Below are 23,182 nucleotides of genomic sequence, written 5' to 3'. Positions count from 1 at the left end.
GATAGATGACTGATAGAGATAGATCAGGCTGTCATAGATTGAGGTTGGTGCAAGATAAAGGTAGTATACATATCCCTACATATATTGATAAATGAATGAATCTATAAATTACTTGACCCTCATATTTTGTTTTAAATATGACTAATGTATAATGTATAAATACATTATACATTATACTAATGTATAATGTATAAATGACAAGTTGTACTTGTCATTTATATGCAAATAGGTAACCCTGCAGTATTGATCCTACATACGATGTATATACACTTAGTTTCTACACTTGTTCATCTGGCTACAGTTTTATATATAAGCAAATTACGAAGGCCTAAAATATCAATGTGGAAATTCCTCAACTGGTGTGGGCAGCTCTTACAGGGTAGAGTGGCTGATGTTAGAATAGAGACTGAGTCCTTAGTCACTCATACAGGAGAGAGTGTTATTAGAAATTGAGCATCAGGAGTCATCTTGTTGTAATTTAATTTGAATAAACATGTTAATTATTTTGATTTTTACATTAGTGTGTGTGTATACAGGTACATGTATCCATGCCATAACATGCATGTAGACATCAGAGAATAATGTGCAGAGACTAGTTCTCTCCTTCTACCATGTGAGTGTCAAGGACTAGCCCTAGGTCAGACAGCAAGTGCCTTTATGTGATGATTCACAGTTCTGGCCCTTGTACAAAGCTTTTATATGTGTAGAGTCTTAGATGGAGAAAATGGGATTGAGTTAAATACATAAAACATATAAAATTGATACTGCCAGAAACCAGTTTAGTAATTTATTAAAACCTACATTTTCTGTGTATTGTTTCTAAAAGATTAGTGGCATTTAGCTGATTTTCCTGCTGAGATGACGTCAGTAACCTAAATTGTATGATTCCACATCTGTAAGTTTGTCCTTTTTAAATAGATACTTCACCAAATGAAGCAGAATTCTCAGACTAAGACAACGAAGAGCACTGAATGGCTAGAGACTATAGCTTTCCTCATAAAATATTGTAGATGAAATTCTTCTAAAATATATAGTCATTGAACACTGGCTGCTTCCAACAGTATTTTTCAGATTCATAATGCATGTTTATTGTCTGTGAAACCAACTTGAATTTCATTTTATTTCCTTTCTCTATCCCTGGGCCAAGGGAATAGTAAAATATGAGTTAGGGTACTGAAATGCAATAGAAATAAAAGAAATTGTAAATGTGTGCTGGTAGATTGGTAACTAATATATATATATATGGAGGGAACAATGCCTGCCATCAAAACTCATGTATATATATATATACATGTATTGGTAACTAATATATATATATATATATATATATATATATATATATGGAGGGAACAATGCCTGCCATCAAAACTCATGCAGATAATTCTTTTACTGTTAAAATGATGTCATGTCTAGCAAGTTAAAGGCATTAATTATATCCTACGTACTAATCCTTGGTGATATAAAACACAGCAATCGTTGCAGTTACATTGAAAGTATGTCTTCTTATATGTTATGTACTTCTTCTCCGTGATCTAAACAGAAGGTATAGCTACAGTAGCATTAGAAGTACTTTGTTGTAATAATGCTTTGGAAATGTTATCCCTGTGTTGTTTGTGTTATTTCCTTCTTTGTTTTGGGTCATATCTACTTTTGACTGCAGAGTCTTTTCAAATAAAATCACATATATGATACTTTACAAACCTGAAAATGGTAAGAGATTTGGAGAAATCAATGCATTGGTTCTAGTTTCTGCTAATTAAATTGTGCTCATAAAATCAGACCATGGAAGAGATTCAGCTATCCTCAGACCATATGATTTCTAATCCCTCAGTTTTACAAAACATATTTATTTTGTATACTCTTTATGGTTTGTGATTATTTTACATGGTTCACTGGCACAATTAAAAGTACTAAACTGCCAACCAGGAACAGTGAGTTTCTACATGAAAATGCACATGTTCTAATGACAGGCATATGGCTAGGAAAACAGGAATAATCAATTAAGAAAATAACTCTGTGAATATGCAACCATAGCATTTAAATTATGCAAAAAGGCAAGTTGCCCAAAAAAACAAAGACGTCACAGTAAATTGCATTTTCTTTTTTTTTTTTTTTTTTGCTAACTTGGCAGCCTTACAGAATCACAGACATTCCATTTTGTTCTGATTTAATAGTTTAAGCACCCCAAGTAGAAGAATTCCATTGTCTTGGGGAAGAAAAGCAAGCAGTAAATTCCATAGTAACTATTTACTGTGTTGTAGAATTGAAATCCATTTTGATTCTGCTAGGGATAGCTCTGAAATATCTCACTGGTTGATTTTATTAGTTTAACACAGAGGCCAAACAAAGTTCTTATTTGGAATGTAAAATGTCATCCCCAATGAAATGTACTTTTTAAATTCAAGGATAATATAAGAGATCACTGTCCCCTTGATTGATGATTGCTACCCTAAGACTTGATAGAATGGAAGGCCTACAGTGGAGATAGCGGTGTTAATCTATGGCTATAGTAACAGATTCTGTGGTTTGGGAATTATGTATAGGCGTGACTGTAGAGAGTCCACAAAATAGTACAAGTAGTGAAATAATACCATGTTAGAGGCTAGATTGTTTTTTGTACTGTGGCATTATTATGTTGTTATATTGTGGCACTGTCTACTCAAGGATTAGATTGTTCCCTAAGAAAAGCAATGATTTGTCGTCAGTGGCTACATTCTTAGAAAGAGTTATCCACACAAAAGTCCATGTTGTCAATATTTTAGGAACCCTATAGCTAAACCATACATTCTCAAGCTTTGTAATTATATGTTATCTTAAGAATCTAGGTAAGTTTGTAGTACATAGTCAATCAACGGTCTGGTGCATGATCTCACAAGATCATGTTCTCTGGTAACATTATAGCTATAGTTTGAGAAAGTGAACTGTGGTGTTTGAGCAGTTAAAAAAAAAAGACAACGGTGGCATTGCTGCAAGCATCAGGCTGAACCCATGGCATCAAAAGCTGCCTTTCTTTAAATTGTATCTTCCATGTGGGGAGTGGCATAAGCTTTGTCAAGCCTGACTGTACATAGGAAAATGGAACTTGGCAGACAGGTGGGGATCAGAGGCCACAGATGTTATGTTGCTGTTTGGGTAGGGATATGGTGAGAAGAAGAGGAGGCATGCGTTCCAGCAAATGAAGGGTGGAGAGCATTGTTGCAAGAGATTGCAAGGATGGCAAGGTGTGATCTAGTATCTTGTCTTTGGGCCATGCTTCCACACAAATCAGAACACCAGGGTACATAGCAAAACTTCAAAGAGATAATCCCTTTCCTTTAATGTAGTATTATTCCATTATATAATAGAACTGGGGCAATTGATAACAAACATCTGAACCAGCATTGGGCCCAGACGGAACAGTAGGAGAGGGAGATAGGAATATTTCTAAGAAAATGAGAATTTTGTCTTTCACACATAAGAGGTTGCTTCCAAAATATGACCACAAAGTGTAACCTGCACCAATGGGATTAGAATTATATGGGATATGATAGTCCTATTCTCAAATTCCAGAGTTTGTCTTAAAAAGTAACACATAGCTGCTGTCACCACACCAAACTAAGAGACTAGAACTGGAGGTTTTGGTTTGTTGTGTTTGTTTTTTCTTGTGGGTTTCCTAGTTTGCTGTTTCTGTAATAAACACCATGGCCAAAAGCAACTTGGATCTGGAAAAGGTTTGTGTGACTTAGACTTCTGTAAGACATAGAGACAAGCCAACCTTGGAAGCAAAAACTGTGGAGGAAATCTGTTTACTGGATTGCTTCTTACAGTCCTCAGATTGGTTTCTTATAAAACCCATGGCCACCTGCTCAGGGAGGCACTCCCCAACATGGTTGGGCCCACCCATATTAACCATTAATTAAGAAGATGGCACACAGAATAACCTAAAGGCCAGTCTGACAGGGGTAGTTCCAGAGTAGAGATTCCCTATTCCTAGGTGACTGTACTTTGTTTAATTTTGATAATAATTCACCAACCAAGTGGGCTTAGGTTTTTTGTTATTGTTTTCCATTTGTTTTGTTTGTTGTGTCATTTGGTTTTTTTGAGAAAAAGGAGATTTCATTCTCCAGTCCTGGCTGTTCTGGAATTCACTGTGGAGGCCAAACTGGCCTTAAACTATCTATTCACCATGCTCTCTCCATCTGCCTCCAGAGTGCCATGGATTATAGACACGAGCCAGCACATCCAGCTGGAAGGAATTGTACAGCTTTAAACTCATGCGCTCTCCCTCTCCCTCTCCCTCTCCCTCTCCCTCTCCCTCTCCCTCTCCCTCTCCCTCTCCCTCTCCCTCTCCCTCTCCCTCTCCCTCTCCCTCTCCCTCTCCCTCTCCCTCTCCCTCTCCCTCTCCCTCTCCCTCTCCCTCTCCCTCTCTCTCTCATTTGTCTGTATCTCTCTCATCCATCTTTCTCTTTCTGTCTGCCTCTATCTTTGTCTCTGTCTCTCTATCACTGTCTCTCTGTCTCTGTCTGTCTGTCTCTGTCTGCTGGTCTCTCTCTCTCTCTCTCTCTCTCTCTCTGTATGTCTGTGTGTGTGTGTGTGTGTGTGTGTGTGTAAAGGGGTGGGAGATACTATCAAAGCCAAACACATCTTCAACATTGTTTAAAATACTTTTTTCCATCCCATTGATGTTTTCCTACTAACTCTCCTTGTACTTAGAACCATGATAGAGAGCAAAGAAGATACTGTTCCAAACTGGTAATTAACAGAGGCTTTGAATAAATTCTCAATCATGTAGAACATGCTACATGATGTAGCCCCCAAAAGTGCAAAACAGTCATCCACAGGGGGACATGCCTCTTGCTCATCATGGCAAATGTGACAAGTGAAGTGGAAGAGGGCCAGACAGGACAGCGAGTTTGAAATGGTGTTCCAGTGTGAGAAGTAGCAGACAGTACTTGCAGCAGGCGGCACAAAGAGACATCTCTCCTATGAGAAGGAGAGATGAGACAGTAATACTGAAAAGTTAATGCTTTTCATTTTGTATGCAGAACAGGAAACAGTGTGAACCCTGACACGTCACTCCCACTATGACATAAAACTTTTGGGGAAAAAATCACATCTTTTCAATGTGTGGGTCCTAGACAGTGGAATCTCCATGACTAGTTCTTGAGATAAATGATTCCCAGGTGAGCATGCTAAGCTATGAGCGGTCATCCTCATGGGCATGCAGTCCCTGCGCTCCAGCTCTGTGGGGACAGAGAAGGCAGTGATGCAGGGGAAGCCATAGTGCCATATGTAAGGTTCCTAGTGACTCCTCTTGAAGCTATGAAACCTTCACAAAAGTGTGTAAGCAGGGAAACATGGATCTTTGAGAATGTCATACATTCTCTCTGAAGATGATCAGTGTTGGAAAGTGCACAGCAGTAGTGGTAAGAATACTACAAACCAGTTAATGTAATAAAGGCATGGATCATGGTGAGAGTCTGAAGAGAGTCTGAAGGGTCAGAAAAGATGGAGAGGGGTTGGAAACTATTTTGAACTTTTGAATGTGGAAGGAAATTATGGCTGTTATGCCTTATTGTGCATTTTATGCTGTATTTTGTTATTTAAATAGGCACATATGGGTTTTTTTCCAGTTAAAAATTTTAAGCAATACCCTCCACCATTCAATCTTTATTCAAATAAGAACTAGATAGGGAAAGAGAAAGAACTTTTATCTGTCATCCTCTTTCTGCTCTCTACACATATGTATTAATGCACATACACAAATATGCTAACTCTTATTTCCTCTTGTAGAATGGTCTGAAAGAGCCTTCACCTGAATCTAAAGTTGGCGGAGGGGCGTGTTGAGATGTGTGGATTTTGCTGAGGCTGTGTGTGCATCATGCTTTGACAGCATCCATTTCTGCGTGTTGAGGTTCAGCTTCTACTTTTGGGTTTTTCATATTTATGTCTGAAGCCTATGAAACTGTTACTGTGTTGTCTGCTGTGATTGTCTTGTGACAAGCACCAAGCTTCTCTCTAAGCAGCCCTCTGGAGCTTGCTCTTCCCAGAAGCAAGAGCAAGTAGCTAGATGTGGTGCTGTCCCACCCGCTCTGCTAGCAAGGATGCTAGCAAAGATCCACTTCTTGAGTCTCTTAGGATAAATGAAGGCTTCACCATCTTGGCCCTTGATTTCTCAGGCAGGAAAAGGAGGAGGTGGATCCCAGCAGAGCAGAACTGATACAGTGCTAATCATCGCATTCAAGGGAAGACCCAACAATAAACCTTCATTCTTCCCACTGTATGATCCACTTTGCAGCTCTTCTTGGATACCACCCCCAAGCTCCCAAAAGCCCCTGAGGTTTTTCTCCTTAAGAGCTGAGCCACCAGGAGGCCCAGACACCAGGATGGAGGACCCACCTTACCAGTAGAATCTGAATAATCAGAAAGGACTCTGCTTTGAGTTTTCTTAGAGCATCAAAGCTCACTTCTCATTTTCTATAAAAGAGCACAGGAAATCATCACAGCTCGAGATCTGCTGAGAGACATTCAGAGGACTGCACAATCTAGATTTGGTGTTCTGAGATCCCAAAACAAGGAGTAATAATTTTAGCTCAATGAGGATTTCTTTTGGCTCCCAGTTGCTCTCTGTTTTTCTGTGCTCGTGGAAGCTGGTTTGTTGGGCACTTCCTTTTACCCAGCATTCAGTGATGCTCTAGATCAAATCAGAAGTGTCACTTAACCCCTGTGACCATCAATTCTTTCATTTCCACAGTAGAACTACCTATCCTTCCAGAGAAAAATGATTATTTTTAAGCCATTTAAGCTTATACATGGACTTTTTACTTGTAATGGATCCATATCAGGAAAAAAAAACCCAAATGCTTATCTGTGGATGGACAGATAAGCAATCAGAGTCCAGCCATAAAGAACATCTCAGAGCAGTTATAGTGAAATTTCCACGTGTGTGTTTGTATATATATATCTAAGTATGCTAAGGTACAGAAGTTAAATATGTTTAAATATGTACAATTAATTTAATTCCAGTTTGACTCATACAGGATACGTGCAAAATTGTATTGTACAGACAATCTCCTCCATTCTTCTCCTCCTTTCTCCTGGAACCTAATTATTAACTGTCCTTTTACTCATTTGTCTAGTGGCGTAATACTAAGACAAGAAATTATTCATTTAATAAAGCTACAATTATCCCAATCAGAAGGTAGACACCCCCATATAGCACATGGTCACTACTGAGTAAAGGAGATCATGACTCTTCTACAGTTGGTTTTCCTTTGGTGGAAAAAAAAAGTCTGTGTAAGTGTTGATGGGGACAAACCAGAAGACAAAAGAGGAAGGGAGCTGGAGAAAAATAACTAAAGGCTGCATCATGGATGGGGCTATGGAGAGTTCAGCATTCAGTAGAACAGGGGATAGAATCTTTAGAAATAGACAGGCTTGGTTCAGGGTCTTGGCCTTTGTTTTTTTTTTTTGTTTTTTGTTTTTTGTTGTTGTTGTTTTTTTTTTTTAAGCAAAATGGGAGGTGCTTCAGTTCATGGCATGACATTGGAGCCATTTTGCCTTAGATCAACTACTCATTGCTTTCTGAGTATGAGCCCCATAGCAGTGAATATATGAAGGCTGAGCCCGGGGAATCGTGCTTACCATCTCTGAGATCAGCGTCTGTCTGTATGCTCCCATTTGAAGACCCACGTCAGTGTATAACCTGAGAAATAAGAAAGCTGGGAAGCATCTGTCTCATAGGGGGAAAATTGAACCAGGTAAGGTAGATACTGCAACTTCTGGTCCTCTCTTTCACTGAAGAGGGGAAAATGTTGGAAGAAACCTGTCTTGGTTATCTTAAGGGTCCTGCCACATAGAAGGGTAAATGGGAGGGTAGCTGTTCCTGCTGCCTCTATTGGTATCTTCTGCAAGTACACTGAGATGGCATTGGTAAGAGCTTGCCACACCATGGTAGTATTGAAGAACAGAATTACTGTCAATCCACAGTCTCCTGGATTTTGGATATTTTCAAGAGGTTTCCACTTTCTTCCATGCAGGAAGAATCTATGGCTTTTGCCTAATATAAATCCAGTGGTCACCAAATGGTTGCCATTTTCATCTTGAGCCTCATAACTCATTCTCCTGTTCTTGAACCACATACTTCTAAGTGGTCCAGCTTGCTAGATAGTACCTTTAGTAACCCTACCCCAGTTCTACTCCACAGTTGACAATCTGGAGTAGCCATAAACGTTTGGTCATAAAGCATCATAAAGCATCAGCAAGTGAATGGTCTCAAATCTTTATTCTGTGTTAGCACATATAAGGGTGTTAGGAATCAAAAGACCCAGAAATAGTCCCAAGAAAAAGGGCAGAGCAACATAAAGGGCCACATCATAATTCTCCATGAGTGCCTCCTTCCTTGAGGATCTCTGATGCCTCTATAGCTAGTGAGTCATTAGTGACAATATATTGACTGACAGTTCCAAGATAAAAAACAACAACAACAACAACAACAAATAAACAGTGAGTCCCACATGCTATCTTACATTGCAGCTCGCCAATTCCCATTTTCGATTCTGCTGTGTGATCCTTTAGTGATTTACCACAGGAAAGAGGTTGATATGGCTTCTAGAGGGGTCTGATTTATATATGAGTTCCTTGATCACACCTGGGAGAGCTGGGATCACGGAGCCCAAAGCCAGAGCTCAGTTTGTAATGATTGGGTTTTAGCATCCAAGGCCAGATATTAAGCTGGCTTAACCTGCCTCGGAGTCTGTCAATGCCATTGTGTTTCTCTGGTCTCCTTTCCAGAAACCTGTTAAGGTGACTAGGTTAAGACACCAGAGACAAATGGCCTGGCTAAAGAGGCCAGGGTAGCTGTCAGGTACTAGACCAAATGCTGCATGAATGGGATGCTTGTTTTTAAACCTGCTATTACCTCATAATTTTTTTTTATCGGATGCTCCCCCACACCGCTTGAGACATAGAAATAACTCCTGCAATTTTTCTTACAGATATTTAATTGAAAAGTAAGGAGCCAAGTGAAGGGTGTGTGTGTGTGTGTGTGTTTGGTTTTGATTTGATTTTTAATTTTGTAGTGAAATTCAAGTTAATTTTTAACTTTACAATGCTACCCGAGAGACAAGGCAAGGGTTAGATGATTTCAAATCACTTACTACCTTTGTTTACTCTCTATGAATTGAACCCTTACCTAAGTCTGGCAGAGTAAGGAATGGGGGCAGAGTTTTCAGTTACTCTAGTGATGGAAGCAGAATACAGAGATCCAATACACAGCAGGCAGGTGGGGTCTAGGGGCAGGGTCATTGAACCAAAACTTGAGCGATGTCCACAGACAAAATGAGTTTCTCTTATTTTCCTAGGTTAGGCTGTGTTTTGATATGCAGCCCCCCACCCTACCCCGTGAAATGGGAGTGGCTTCGCCTAATATTGTCTTTTGTAGGCATCCCACAGCAGCTGGTAGGAAGAGAAAACGTAAAGGGAGGAGTGAAGACTCTGGCATCTAATGCCCCAGGAGTGGAGACTCTAGCATCTGACGCCCCAGTGCGGAAGCATCGATTTCTGTCATGGGTGCTTTCCTGAAATTGAAAATTGCCCCTCTCAGGCATCTGAGGGCTGTCGTTCAGTTTCTTGTCTTGGTTGGTTGCTTGGCTGCTAACCAACAGTGAGTGTTTTCATTCAAGGCCTCCCATCCCCCACATCTGAAAAGAACCTGCTTAGTAAATGCCCCAAACAGCCTCTGTGAACAGTCTTTGTTCCCTACAACAACACGTTTTTTTTTTTCCACCAATTCCTGCCACATGTTTTCTATGAGAGCATTTTTCTAAATAGCCACCTTCCTTTCAGAATGGTTGCTCTTATTTAACAACCTCAGTTTAAGTGTTTGCTCTCTTCCTCAAGACCCCAACAGCAGGTGATCACATCAGGCCTATTGGCAAAAGCTTTCCAGTAGATTCCATTGCTGGTATTGTAACCTCTCAGCTACCACCATAATCAGGACTATGTGACAACTTTACCTTGGTGTTCATGGACCCTGTCAAGGGTCGCTAACTGTAGCCAGTGGGTTTGTTCCCGTGGCTGATGGTTTACGTGAATAAACTGTATTGGGACGTAGCCATGTACATGTATGTTGATATGGTATATCGTGTGTCATTTTCTAAGACAGCATTCCTGGTTAAGAGTGCAATTGTGGCAGAGAGAGAGAGAGAGAGAGAGAGAGAGAGAGAGAGAGAGAGAGAGAGAGAGAGAGAGAGAGAGAGAGAACATGGCCTGAAAAGCTATAAGTCATGGTAAAGCAGCTCTGTGACAATAGTTTGCTGTTCTTGCACTCCATGGCCCGATGTTGTCCCAACTTTTGAACCTTCATTTCCTACTCTGCTTTTTCTTGCTGAGTTCCTTACACTCTGGTTAGGTTTGGAGATGGTTAGGTCAGAGAGACAGATAGAGATGCAAGGTTGAGTGGTCTTTTAGAAAAAAAGTTAGTGCCTCAGCAAGCAGTGTGGGAGGATACTGAGCTACAAGCCTTAGTCTCACCAGAGGCAGTGAGGAGAGCTACTATACTACAAGGGAGTGGGCTTAGTTAATCTGTGCTTGATGTCATGTGACTATGGCTGTATTCATGACTTCATATTCATGACAGAACTCACTCTTTATGTAAGGGAGTGCACTTGGTTCATGTGTGCCCCAAACAACAGGACAGTAGTCTGGCTACTTCTCTGTCTACTTATTTGGGGATGAGGGTGAGTTTACTCCCCCATGGTCACAGTCCTTTCTGCTTATGGTTGGTTATTTAGGGGACATAGATTTCCCAATATTCTTTGTTATTTCTGCCTCTAATTATATACTAGGGCCTTTTCCTTCCTTCTCCCTTGTATAGAAGACATGCCTTCAGTCAAGAATGCTGTCCTTCATGCCTTCTGCTACTGTGTCCTACTGACCATTTAGATTTATCTGTAGGTTTTGATCTAGGAGGCCTTTGAGTTTTATACCACCCCAAGTTACAGTGATCCTGCCCCAATTTTACTTGGTTTTGCCCAGCTATTCATCAGTAACTGATGTCACTCACTTACTGCTTTGCTTATTATTTAAAGCATTCATATGCTCAGGGCCCTATATGTGTTATGGAGTTTATAGCCCATACCCCCAAACCAGGTTCTGCCAGTTCCCCCTAAGAAGCCAAGTAAAAGAGCCAAATTAATAGCAGAAATCATAAAAATGAGAGTCATTCAGTGTGGCTCCATCTAGAAAGGACAAAGAGATACAGCAAACAACCCCCTTACCAAATGAATTTTTGGAGTCTTAAGTGAGATTGAAGTTTATATCGAGAGCCAAGGATAATATGTGTCCCAGTCAAGCTGTGGTCTGCCCTACCATTGATCCATTACTGTCTGGGCTTCAGACTCATCCTTTAAGGTTAACTGAGAAGTTTCTAGAATTGTGAGAAATCTCTTGCTGGGAGAGAAATTTCCCCATCTGGTTGGAGCCTTGTCTTTCTTCTAGCATGGGATTCCTGGAGAAATTCTTATTGCTTTGGGGTCCATTGTTTCAATAGTGTTCTAGTCAGATTGAGAGACACTGTGTCTCTTTAGAACAGCTTCACATCTGCTGGACTTTTTCAGTGAGTATCATGAGCATAGGACTTGGCCTGCTTGCTTCTCTGCTTTCCTAGATGTCCACGCAGTAACTACTATATAAGTCAGGTTCAGCATACCCCAGTGGATTCCCTACATCGATTTTAGAGCAGGACTCTGTATGCCTTAAATAAGTAGTTTAAAAGAAGTGAGACATTGTATAAATTAGTCTCTGTAAAAAGCCATAGGAACCTATGAGCAAGGAATGAGTGGGTGCTGGGATTTGAAGTGTGGTCATCTCCCTTGTGAAGCAATACTTCATCTAGTAAGTCATGTCTCCATCCCCAATTTGCTATATAGACAGTTTCCAATTGCATTTGATCTTTCACGAATCTCATCCTGAGTCAACTCCATGCAAGGTGGTTTTCTGGGTGCAGGATGCAGCATCAGGAACTAAAGCCCTACATTTCATGGGCTCTGCATTCTGTTTAGAAGGGAGACAGCACATTCTCGGAACAAATAGGAAACATAAATGAGCACCTGGTGTAGGTTATACACAGATTCCTATTGTAGCTGAGTGTAGTCAAGGAGGGCTTCTGGAGGAGGTAGCCTTGAAATGAAGCTGCATGAAAAGAAACTGCAAAAGCAACTGAGAAAGAAAAAAAAAGGGGGGGGGTGCAAGAGAGCTGCAACTGGCTTGGAAAGCACAGACTTCAGCTTAGAAGGTGGAAAAAGGAAATTATAGAGCACTGAGTCAGGGTTGTTCCTGAAGAGAATGGGGGTGGTACCTAAAGAAAATGGGGGGGTTATTCCTGCAGAAAATGGGTGCTGTTCCTGCACAAAGGAGTAATGGACTGTTCCTGCAGAAAATGAGGAGCAGCTCCTTCAGAATATTCTCTGTGGTTCCTGCAGAGAATGGGCTCTGCCCCTGAGGAGAATGGTGGGCTTCTCCCGCAGAGAATGGGGGGAGGATGTTCCAGGAGAAAGGGGAGGGATGTTCCTGCAGAGAAAGTGGGTCTGTTCTAGTAGAGGATGGGGAGGAGCCTCAGCAAAGCTTCGGACTCTGTTCTCAGAAAGATGGGGGAAGGAAAAGGAGGCTGCAGGGTCTGATTTCTGTTAAAGAATGACCCCTTCAACTGCTTATAAGGAGCAGTCCCCACAGGGCAAGGGAGGGGGTGGGTCAGAGAGGTCAGACAGAAGCTCTCTAGCCACCTGCACATTTGCTTGGGCTTCTGAAATTACTTCCCTAACACATCCCCAGAAGGAATGGGTGAACAGGTGAAAGTGATTTATCCACAGACTGAGGCAGCCAGCCTTCCCGACTTTCATAGCTTTGGAAAAGTTATTTTATCAAATCAATTATGTAGGCAAGGCTCTCTCCCATGCAGAAAGGAGGCCAATCTTATGAGCAATGTCCCAGGGCTACAAACTCCAATTCTCTGCTCCTTTCTTCTGAGAAGAGGCGGCTATTTTAAGCCTCCCGTCAGCAGTCCAGTGGCCTTCTGAGTTGTCTCCGAGTAACACCAACAAGCCTTCTGGGCTTCTTCCTTCTCCCTTTCTTCAGCAGATTTTAGAGTGTTCCTTGATGTGCCCAGCTGATGTGAATCCTAACCAAAATGTGGGACCATGCTAGCTGTGCTTCATGTCATTTCAAGGGCTGCTGCTCACACCGAGTTGTGAGAAAGCTATTCAGTGAAGTTGTGCGATCTGCACAGTGGTACCCTGCAGACCTGCCCGCTGTACTAGGCGCTGGGAAAAGAGGTGATCAGCATGTGATATTTTTGGCTTAACAGGCAGATGGATAGTCTGATTACCCTTGCCCTGACTTTCTAATGCACTCATTTGTTTATCAACATCCTTTATGTAAATACAAAAGTAGCCAAGCAACAGCAGAGTGCCTTGCCAAACCCAGGGAAAAAAAAAGTCTCCACCTGTTTCATGGAGCAGCCTGCAGCAGTCTGAGTTCTGGAAATCTATTAGATGTGTTTGAGATCAAAGCAGGTAACAGAAAAGCTGCAGCCAGGCCTGATTTGAGATTCTAGATGCATCCCAGAGTACCATCTGGGCCTCCTCAGAAGCATCTGCTACCCTTCTCCGTGCTCACTGTTCTCTCAGTGAGAGTGAGGCCAGATCGATGGTACAGCAGGAACCAGCAGATGGCCAGGTGCCTGAGCACTGGCAGGGTTAAAAGTGTCATATCACCATCCTTGTGCAACGAAGGAGAGAGGCACCCTTGCTCTCCTCTCTTACCTTCCTTTCTGTGCATGTGTGTGTGTGTGTGTAATGTGGTCCCAGTTTTCTCATCCTGTACTCTCCAGTATCTATCACATTCATCAGAAATTAGTCTGCATCCATTCCTGTTATCAATCAATATGAACAAAGTTATGTTCAGCCCTGTCCAAGTTGTGAGGAGAGAGAACAATATTGTCAAGGTTATGATTTCAAGGAAGAGACCAAGCAATAAAAATTATTCCAGATTATGATGCCATCTCCAGGATTGGTCTCTGGTCTCCCTTCAGGCCTTCATATATTCATGAAAAGAATTCACAGAGATGCACAGAGCAGCGTGAAGAAGAGCAGAGTTTATTAAAGAGCAGTTAGACTGTATGGCAGAGGAAAATGGTGGAAGTGGGCAGGGGAAAAGCAGCCCACTGCAGAGCAGAACACTCTCACAAGCTAAGATTGGACAGCAGCCAAAGAGACCATTTTGCCCACCCAATGTTTAGGTTTGATCATTTGTAAAGTCCATAGAGCTGACAGCTTCTCCAGAACTAACTACAGGCAGTCAGTTTCCTGCCAGTGAGATTCCTAGTCCTGTTTAGATTAAGCTGTAAACTAGGAGGGCAGGGGTTTGGAGGCCTCAGCAGTAGTGGTCCTCCCACTCATCATGGTCTCAGTTCTAGACTTTCCCATAAGATGAGACAAAAGGGGAATCTCTGTCCAGGAGTCAAGTTCACCCTCCACTAGACAAGTCCTTTCTTCAGCAACCAAGGCCTTCAGATTTTCATTCCCTAGCAGGAGATTCTTGGGGGCACTTCTAAGTTCGTGGGGGCCCATTGTTTTAAACACAGAGAGAAAAAGACATAAGAAAAAAAGAAAAGGACAAAGAGAAAGACATAAGTGACTGTACAATATGTCAAGTCCCTCCAGGCAGGCTTGTTACAAGATCCTAGATGAACATCTATCTACTTTATGGAAAGAGCTGGGAATTATTATACTTATTTAAATTATTTTATTTTGTTTTTATTAGATATTTTCTTTATTTACATTTCAAATACTATCCCTTTTCCTGGTTTCCCCTCTGAAAACCGCCTCCCCCTATGTCTTTCCCCCTCCCCCTGCTCACCAACCCACCCACTCCCGCTTCCTGGCCCAGGCATTCCTCTACACTGGGGCATCAAGCCTTCACAGGACCAAGGACGACTCCAATTGATGACTGACTAGGCCATCCTTTGCTACATATGCATCTGGAGCCATGAGTCCTACCATGTGTACTCTTTGGTTGGTGGTTTAGTCCCTGGGAGCTCTGGGGATACTGGCTAGTTCATACTGTTGTTCCTCCTATGGGGCTGCAAATCCCTTCAGCTCCTTGAGTACTTTCTCTATGTCCTTCATTGGGGGCCCTGTGAAGAGCTGGGAATTATAATTTTCCTGTTCCTAAGACATTTCCATTCTGGCACGAGGCATAGGTATTAATTAAATTTGAAAACTAACTAACAAACAACAAAACAAAACAATCCAAATCAGCCTGAACCAACTCAGCTTTTCTCTCTCCCTGTCTTTCTTTTCTTTTCTTTTCTTTTCTTTTCTTTTCTTTTCTTTTCTTTTCTTTTCTATTTTTTTAAGTATTTTTGTTAAAAGAATTTTACAATTTATTTTAATCATACTCATTCCCTAAACATCCTCTACTTCCTCTCAGATCCACCCCTACCTTCCAACCCTAATTTCCTCTCCTCTAAAAATGAAAATCCATCAACTTCAAAATGTGTTACCTAAGTACATTCTTGGGTTTGGGCATAAGGTGTTGGTGGGCCTATCCAGGATCACATCCTTAAAGAAAATGATTCTCCCTGAGGATCTATCAACTGTCCAGAGCTCCTCAGAAATGAGCAGGGTTACCCAGAAGTCCCTCCCTGTTCCCTCTGCTAGAAAATTGTCTAACTTGGTCTTATGTGAATCTTGTGCAGTTGACCAGAGTTCTATATTCATGAGTACAGTGGTCCTGTCATATCCAGGTGACACTATTTCACTCCAGTTTTCCCCAACCTCTGGTTCCTGCAATCTTTCCACCTCTTCTTCCACTGTGGTCCCTGAGCCCTGAAGGAGCAGTGTTGTACAGATGGTCCATTTCCTGGCTGAGCACTTGGCTGTCACTTATTCCCTGCACTGTAACCAGTTGTGAGTCAGTGTTCATCTCTGTCTCCTGCACTGAGAACTTACAGTGGCTGAGAGCCACACTAATATATAGGGAGAGGAAGAGAGAGAGAGAGAGAGAGAGAGAGAGAGAGAGAGAGAGAGAGAGATTTAGAGGACAGTTTGACTATGCATCTCTCTTATGCTCACTCGTAATGAAACTCCTATACAGGTTTTAAAGGGAAGGATCTCTTTCCCTTTAAGGTTCCCATCATGTTTGAATTTCCCCATATATTGACCCTTTTCTGTCTAACATTCTTCTTCATTCCTCAAGGCCTAATCACAGTCTTGGTACCCTTTTTCTTAATAAACATCAATTCTCAAGGGATTTCTGCATCAGCTTCCTTTTCTGGACTGACTTTGAATACTTACAATAATAATAATTATAATAATAATTAATATAATAACATTATTATAACTACTATTAGTAATTATTATTATTACATTTAATGAAAGTATGTCCCTGCCCATTTGTACTGTCTGAACTCCTGTCCTGTAAGGTGATCTGAGGATGACAGAACCATGTGAAAATTTCCTCTGTTTTTACACCAGGATCCTAAGCTTATCCATCTCTCAGCATGAGATTTCAGGGAGGAATTCCAATCTCTTAGGGTTTATTGTCTTAAGAATCTGATTGCCAAAAGGACAGGCACAGTGAATCTTAGGATATCTCAACTCCTGCTAGGAGGGTTACACAATTAAGAAGCAGGTAGATCTGCAGAACAGCCGGTGCAAATGGAATGTCACTGGAAAGGTTTAGAAAAGACAGTGGCACGATTTCGATTTTATTCTTAAAATTATTTCTATAGTGAGAATATATTCTAGTCTCAGTTTCTGTGTTCTTGAAAGGGAAGAATTCACATGGGGACACTAGTAGAGTGAGCAACTAAAGCTTATTTTTATCAAGAAAATGAAAATACACCCTCTAGAGCGAGAGTAGACCAAGGTGAATGGCCAAGGCAAAGCCTGCTTCTAAAATCTAATATCTCGCCTACCTCTGAGACTATTCCTGCATTTTCTTTCCTGGAATAGATACAAGCTTTCTTACTAGTCCGTATCCACTATCAGATACAATCAGATGTGCTGCATACAAGGATATGTGTAAATGTCTCACTACCCATAATGTTGATGAGCTCACTAGGGGAGACTGCAATTGTGCTCTGTGTACACTGCTCTGGGAAGGGCTCTGTGGGAACCTGGAAGAGCTTGCCAAGATGGGCCGTATAGTTTTTCCCATTATCCTCTCTGTCATTTCTGGTTAGTTTGGAAGTCTCACACTAAACTGCAAGACCTCTTATTTGTTTTCTCCACTGTTCACTTCGCAACATTTTAACCCCAGTATTAATTTTAACCCTAGAAGATGGAGGGAGATGCATCAGAATCCAGCTCCTATAATGTGGTGAGAGATGATGTGGTATGAAGGAATAAAGGTGGCCAAAAGTTGCCTTGTATCTTTCTCTTCTATCTCTGTATTGCACTCTGTCTCTGTCTCCTGTCTGTTTCTCTTTTTTCTACCTTCCTTCTTTACTTTATTATTTTTCCTTTTCTCTTTCATTTCCTCCTTCTTTCCTTCCTTCCTTCCTTCCTTCCTTTCTTTCTTTCTTTCTTTCTTTCTTTCTTTCTTTCTTTCTTTCTTTCTTTCTTCCTTCCTTCCTTCCTTCCTTCCTTCCTCCATCTTCCTTCCTTTCTTCCCTTCCTTCCTCCTCTCAATCATATGTTTGGTCTTTGCACATTTACACATTTAAATATCTATCATTTTAAACATCTATTCATATGTGAAGCTGAAAATTTGATCTCATTGGAGACACATGAAGAAAGATGTAGCAGAATTGGTGACTGATTCTGTATAGTATAGGAAAAAAAAAGAACAATAAGCAAATTACTCCAAAGCTCTAGGGGTATGTGGCTGACTAAGCATCCTAAAGGGGGAAGGGGCTTCAGACACAGCGAAGGAATTCTGAATAGAGTAAATTTAAATATCTGTGAGTGATGTTAAAGCTGTTGCTGTCAACTAGGAATTGGTTACACAGTGATGGATTTCTGGAAAGATGCCGGGAGTTGTCAGATTATGCATGATATGTTAAACCTTGAGGTTAACTGGGAATCATTTAGGTGTGACTGTAGATAGAAAAGTCAGAGAAATGAATACTCTGGTATTTATAACATTGAGGGAAGGAGAGGATGTCAAAGAGGAGTCCATGAAAATATTAAAATAGAAAGAAGAAACAGAAGAGAACAGCTAGCTAGGCTCCCTGGGAAGCAAGAGGTCAAGGGGAGGATAGGATACTGTGTTTCCTAAATGCTGCAGAGAGGCAGAAAAGGACCAGTAATGCACCATCAAATTGGGCAGTGTGGAAGCCACTGAATGCCAGTGGAGGGGTTTGATGGATTTGTGGGTGAAAACTCTCATTAGAGCAGATGCAGGAGGGAATAAAAGATAGGAGAATAGCACCAATGACCACAGTAAATGTTTGTAACATATTTTTCTGATTGTGTAAATCTGGGAAGCCTTTAGGTTTAGATAATATGATTGGCTCAAAGGAAGAGGTCCAGTGTTGCAAGTACAAGTTGGTGATCTTCTGGTTTGTTATTAGAGTAGTGTCCCTACTGCCTCTATTTCTTGCTTTTGTTTGCTTATTTGGTTGGTTGGTTTTCTTAGAGCCGTATGGTTTGGATATGAAGTCTTACTGTAGACTGTATATATTTAAGACTTGCTCTCCAAAGCAGGGTTCAGACATAGGGTTATGGGGAAGTGAAAGAATCAAGACAGCATTGAACTTTTTATTCTATTAATCTGCTGATGCATTTATAATATAGTAAGGGGGTAGAAATTATACAGTAAGACTAACTGGAGGAACTATGTCCCTAAGAGCCTAACTTTGACTGTTCTATCTTCTCCCAATTCTTTCTGTGCTCCACCTCCAACCCAGGTGTTTCCTGGCTAGTGTAAGATGATCCATCTTCTCTGCCACCTGCTGCTGCTGTCTTAATGTCTCTCCCTCACATATGCCAATTGCAGTAGATCCAACCTACTGTAAACCAAAAACCTCCGAAATCATGAGTCAAAATAAATCTTTCCTCTTCTCTGTTCATTTTCTTTGGGTATTTCATCGTGGTAACAGAAAGCTACCAAATATAAACCACTTTAAATTACAAACCTCATTCCTAGATTCCAGGCTTTAGGAAGACAGACCACAGAGGAGCTTTGTCTTAGATCCTATAGACTGCTGACTTCTGTAAGCCAATGGTTTCCCTTCACAGTATTCTCTGACTAGAATTGTATACTTTAGGCCATCAATCTGTGCTGATGTGGCTAAGAAGAGTTCAAGGTGTGAACCTTTTGGGTACAATGCATGCAATGTTTCCAGTTCATACTCCCTTTGGGTCTTAGGGTAGTTCAGTTTTATGTTCTTTCTATAAGAACAAGATTTTTTTAAAAATCCATGCTTTTATCATAGAAGTCACGAGGATTTAAAAGTATTCTACTCAAAAAAAAAATAGATCCTTCATAGATAAATGTTAGTGACAAGATGTGAAGGAAACAATATAGCCTAGAGTATGGTGTAGATAAAGAGCAATTCAGACATTCCAAGAACTAATGACATGATCAAGTTTGGCACAGTATAGGCTTCCCTTCTCTGTCCTCTGGTTGTGATCTCTAGAGATTGAATCACACACAGTAAGAGATTTCAGGGGTTTCTAGTGAGCCACATCTCTGCCCTCATTGGCACCCTCACTCCCAACTTGACCTTCAATAACACAGGCAGGCCCAGCTTGCAGATCCTAGCAGTGACTACCAATGACCCAACAGTCCTCCCAAGATAACATATATTGCCCCTGAATCCTAAAAACTTAAAAGACACAACAGTACTTTAAGTCATTTTAACATCTATCTAAAACATATATTGGTCATAAGCTTTACTGCCCAGAAATTGAAGCTGTCTTTATAAGACATTAAATGAAACAAAGGAACAAACAAGAAATAAAACAAAAATCAACAAAACAAAAACAAACAAACAAAAACACTTTCCTGTGATACTATTTTAAGATTTATGCTTAAGGAATAAGCTTTTCCTCTAGTTTCTGAGAATCCCATTCATGATTTTGCATTTGATGAGGGCTTGACTTTAAAGTGGGAATGAAACAGACACTATTCCTTAGGACAGAATGTTTCTCTGTTATGTGTCAAAAGCTCCCATGTCACTAGTAAAACTACCACTCACTGCTGTGGAAGATTAGAAATGGAGCAGAGGAGATGGGGAGATAGCTCAGTGGGCCGAATGTTTGTCTTGCAAGCATGGGACCTGCATTCTAACCAAATCCAAGATTTTGCTATTTTGTTTTATTTTATTTGTTACTTGGGAGATGTGCAGTCTGGAAGCAGAGAGCAATTAATGCTGGTTCTCTGCTTGATTTCTCTTTGCATCCAGTCTAGGATCTAAGCTTTGAGATAGTGTTGTGTACTTTTGGGGTGAGTCTTCCCAACTCAACTGACCTGATCTAAAAAATCCCAGAGGCTTGCTCTGCAGTAATTATAGAATCATTCAAGTTGTCAATTAATATCAAGCATCATATACAGTGATGAATTTCATTTCTGCCCTAAGATGTTAGCAACAGTGTAACCTGGCAGGTCATTTACCCTTACCCTTGCTGGCATGCATCTATGGCTAACTCCAGTTGAAATTCCCTAGGAGTAGAAATTCTTTTACCAAGAGGCATGTAGTAAAAGTACAATACATCATAACATCTGGGTGGCTGAGGTTTTCAGTGATGTTTCAGCACTGCTGAGAGATATTCCATCATAAAGAAAGAACTAATATCTCCAGGATGGGAATCCGTTTCCATAGCTAAACTGCTCAAAAGGCACACAATGGCCTCATGATTGTTGTATGCTTCTTATTGTTTTTTTTTTCTTCCAGTGGATACTTAAAAATCAATTTATTTTTATTCTGGTGGGTACCAGGGGTATAGTGTTTGTTAGGATGGAAAAGCAATTTTAATTTAGTGGGAAATGGATTTTCTTTATCACAGAGAAATGTAGAATAAATGAGAGGCACGCCAAATAAAATTCTCAGTCTCCATCCCAACGGGTGAGGTGGAAGATGGGATTGGCAGAAGTACAAGTTTAGATGTTGGTAATTCTCTGTGAATGTCTCCATAGAGATCTTCTTTATCAATAAAAACTCTTGGTAAAGTAACAGGAATGACCTAGTTACTCTTGTCCTATTGAGCTGAGCATTCTGAAGCCACACAGTACAGTGAAACAGAATCCAAAGACCTGGGCTCTGGCGCTCTACCACTGTACCTATATGCCCCCAAGGTCTCCTACTTCTTCCCAGAGCATCTGTTTCTCCATTCATAAAGTGGATCCTGACAGTGCATTCAGTGATTCAGATGTTAACTGTTTGTGTTGGTTAGACTTTTGAAGAGGGAATCTCAACAGAGAAAATGCCTCCATCTGATTGGCCTGTGGGACATATCTGTAGGGGCATTCTCTTGATTAATTCTCTTTCCCTAGAAAGGTCCAGCCCACTGTAGATAGTGCCACCACTAGGCAGGTGGTTCTGAGTTACATAATATATACATGTCACCAAAATACTCACATAAGGAAAGATAAATAAATAAATCTAAATATTTTATGACTTGTTTGGTTGTTTGGTTGGCTTTGGTTTTGGACTTCTCAAAGCAGAGTTTATGGTGTAGAACTGGTTACCTGGAACTCACTCTGTACATGAAGCTGGCCTCAAACTGAGAGATCTGCCTGTCTCTACTTTTGAAGTGCTGGGATTAAAGAGAAGTACCACCTCACCCAGCTTTAGAAGAAAAAAATAACTGTAATAATTTCTCCATTAGCTAGACCTCACATGAGAACTTAGTATCTGACTGAGCTTACCAAGCTTCTTAAGAGACTTCAGATACTGACAAGTTAGAGAAGGGAACTTTTTATTCTGAGGTCTAGCTCTTCGATGTCACCTATTCGGGTTCATCACTGGGAAAATGAGACAGAAACCCTTGTATAAAATTTTAGACTTCAAAGGACAGAAGGTTAACTTGAGGTGACTTCAAGACCATGGCATCTGGACTGCCATGTGTGAGGACCCCAGAGATGACCAGCTTTGTACTCTGTGTTATGGGGTGAGAGCTTTGTGAGTCACCAAGAGCCCCAAGTCCTTTCTGACCATTGTAGAGGTGGCCATTGAGACAGGTTCACAGCATGGCACACACAGTTACATGGGCCATAATCTTCTCAATCTCCCAAGTAACCATACCCACTTGGCTCCTATGTCCAGAGTAAGGTATTTCCTTCATTTCTTCAATCAAAATAAAGTGCAACAGTGCCTTTCACTGGAATGACAGAGGCTGCAGAACCCGTGCCTTGTGTTAATTGGGTCAAAGCCCTCAGTGTTCATCTCTGTAACTCAGGAAGAGAAGTATCAATAGCTAGCCAGACTAGAAAGAAAGGAATAAGTGATTTTTAGGCTGGTTGGTAGCAAAATAATAATTCATATCTTTTCAGGAAAGTTTATTAGAGGACATATATTTATTTGGCAATGGAAAAAAAAGTCACTGCATGTTAAAAATCTATGTTGGAAAGGAAAGATAGCATTGCAAGCAAGCCTGCTTTTGTTGCTTTTAGGAGAACATATTCAAGAAAAAACAGATTAGGAGCGTCCCATCCTACCCCGTTACCCCGCATGATAATAATATCAGTAAACAGAATCATGACCCCTGATCTGACCTGACTCAGCTGACATCACAAATCAGGCTTTGCCCATTGCAAAACAAAGCATATGGAATGAAGTCTGAAACTGAACGTCATTCCTACCTGTTTTATTCTTCATGTTAATTTACTATCTGTTGCTCAGATCATCATAAGCAAAGGAGATAAAAGAGAAAGCAATTGAGGGTGAGTTTCTCTGTATATGGCTTCACATATACATGATACAAGTGAAAGGAAAGATGCTATCTCCCTGGGGATCATTTCTCTCCAGCATGTTCCCCGTGTTCCTGTTTCTACGTCAGGGACCACTCCTGCATAATTAGCCTTCCGTTGATTTCCTGAAAAATGTAGGTCTTGGAATAGAAATCCTTATGAAGATATGATTGTTGTTAATTTGCCTGCTAGTGTTCATAATAACGAAAGTCATTTCAGAAGAAATTACTTTTTATAAGTTTGAATCCTCCAAGGTAGCCTGGTTGTCACCATGGAATTCTTTGAA

General features: G+C 40.8%; 1 protein-coding gene across 2 annotated transcripts in view; it reads left to right on the top strand.

Moving 5' to 3' along the window:
• Grm7 (glutamate metabotropic receptor 7) overlaps window positions 1-23,182 on the top strand; it is an 891,604-nt gene that overhangs the window by 710,203 nt on the left and 158,219 nt on the right. The window lies entirely within an intron of this gene.

This window comes from Mus caroli, unplaced genomic scaffold (assembly GCF_978045245.1).
Source record: "Mus caroli unplaced genomic scaffold, Mus_caroli_1 scaffold_7, whole genome shotgun sequence".
Lineage (NCBI taxonomy): Eukaryota > Metazoa > Chordata > Mammalia > Rodentia > Muridae > Mus > Mus caroli.
This window is presented reverse-complemented; position numbering and strand designations above follow the sequence as displayed.